Source organism: Procambarus clarkii, chromosome 32 (genome assembly GCF_040958095.1).
Source record: "Procambarus clarkii isolate CNS0578487 chromosome 32, FALCON_Pclarkii_2.0, whole genome shotgun sequence".
Classification (NCBI taxonomy): domain Eukaryota; kingdom Metazoa; phylum Arthropoda; class Malacostraca; order Decapoda; family Cambaridae; genus Procambarus; species Procambarus clarkii.
Window position 1 is genome coordinate 1,756,657 of NC_091181.1, and position 2,404 is coordinate 1,759,060.

Sequence of the window (2,404 nt, forward strand, 5' to 3'; positions counted from 1 at the left end):
GTAGATGGGATATATTTCTACAGGGACCAGAGGCTGTCTTCTCAATTATAGTGTTAACTGCCATGTTGTTGTTGTCATACTCTTGCCTGGGTCGTCTGTCATTTGGTGGAGGGTTATATATCACTGCTACTACTACTTTTGGTCCTCCCATCGTCATGGTGTCTGTTATGTAGTCTCTTAATCCCTCGCAGCCTGGGATGACCATCTCCTTGAAACTCCATTCCTTTCTCATTAGTAGGGCCACTCCACCTCCTCCCAATCCTTCCCTCTCTTTCCTTATTACAGTGTAGTCCTGGGGAAACACCGCATTCGTTATGATGCCTGAGAGTTATTTTCTAGGAGTCCGATTACATTTGGGTTCACTTCTTATGTTCTTTCCCGTAGTTCACATGTCTTGCTTGTGTTCCCATCTATTTTCGAGTACATCACCCTCACTCTCTTCCGTCCTTTCTCAGAGCCTGTTGGAAATTTCCAACAGTTATTCTCATCCCTAATACAATAGGATGTATTTCCTTTATTAGGCTTCATAATCTTTCAATACCCATTTACTAATCCTTAGTGCATTGGGATGTATTTCCTGTACTAAGTGTCATAATTAACTAACACTACTAATCCGTAGTTTAGTATCACAGAATTCATTGCATTAGGATGTGGAGCGTTATATAATTTTCCTTAGAATCGTGGAAATGTTGCGTCAGTCAGCTAGCCACCAGGAACATTTCATATTAACATTTCGAGTAGAATCTAGCCTTATTTTGTCCTTTATTAAGGATAATAATTTATAAGTAGATTCACATTTCGTTAATAAATTTATCATTGATTACTGGAATTAATTTATGCACCCACGATTTGCTGTGTCAGTGAATATAATGATAAAATGTATCTCCACTCTAGATCTTTTCTCGTTCATTTAATATCGTCTAAATTAATTGACTTCATCACGAGAAAAGACGTGTCGCCACATAATACCTTTATTGTAACGTATATATTCGTCACAACGCATTTCCTTCCACATAATTTATGCTCGGAACCCCCTACTAGGAGTTATGAGCATGTGAAAATTTCGAGCAGGAAGGGAGAGAAGACGCCATACTGGCGATTGAGAGACACACGACAACCGCCATTACATAGGTGTTCTGAAGTCTGCTTATCAAGATTAGTGCATCTGCCCTTCTACACAGACTCCAGATTGATCCTGCAACTTCAATCTTACGGACACCACGTTCGGCAGGGAAGATTAGTATCCTTATTGTTTTAGGAGGCCTTTAAAATAAAATTAGGTTACCTCCCTGTTCGTTACGATGTTTGGCGACACCTAATCCTATGTAAGTGTAGTGCTGGTCCCCAGATCCATTAGAAGTTACTATTAAATGAGTGATTCTAAGGTTTGGAGTGGAATTTACATAATATTTGCATTTCAGCTGAAGTACCAGCGTAGGCGAGATCGAGCGTCCACCACGATCACGTGTTTCAAGGATCATTATCTCTGGGCTGATTTCAAACTATTGTAGAGATTGGACGTCAACTACGTTCCTCTATCACAGCTGAGATTTAATTAGTTCTTATTGTAGATAGTTCTCTCTCATTGTGAGAATCATACTTACATACTATATTGCATATTGATTACATAGTGCATATTTATCGTGCAGTAGTATTTTTGCATTACAATTTACTAATCCAAATAATCTGTGTGTGTGCATATTATCATCATTATCATATATACAATTATTATATATGCATCACGTAGACTAACCTCATAGAAGACCCCCCAAAATGTGTCATGAGAAGATGGTTCTGGAATGTATAGAATTTACAGTCACTGCAGAATAGAATATTAGAATTTATTACATTTAAACATAGAGATTCCTAAGCCACTGGTTCTCTCATCTAGAATAGAATTCTGGTCCTTCGAGCTATCTTAGAATTACATATTATTTTGCATTCATAGAATTATACATTTATCAGTGTTAAACTAGAACCAGATTTCCCCACAGATCCTATTGCTTCCCCTGAAGCAGGGAAACAGGGAGGGACCGGGATGGGAGGGCCTATGAAGGGAGACCTGGGGGATCTGGGGTGTGTGGGGGCTGGGAGGATCTGGTACGGGGAGGGTTGTGTAGGAGAGAGGGGTTAGGGGGGGTTGTGGAGAAAGGAGGGCTTGGGGGGTTGGGGGCAGGGGAGGCATAGGAGTGGGTGGGTGAAAGGGGGAGGCCTGGGGGAGTGGGTGAGAGGGGGGCGGCTTTGGAGAGTATGGGAAAAGGGGAGGCTTGGTGGGGTATGGGAGGAGGGAGGGCTTGGGGGGACATAAAAGGAAGGAGGGCTTGGGGGATAGGGAGTGCCGAGGGGGGATGAGGAAGAAGGGAGGACTGAGGAGAGTGGGGGAGAAGGGAGGGCTCAGGACAGT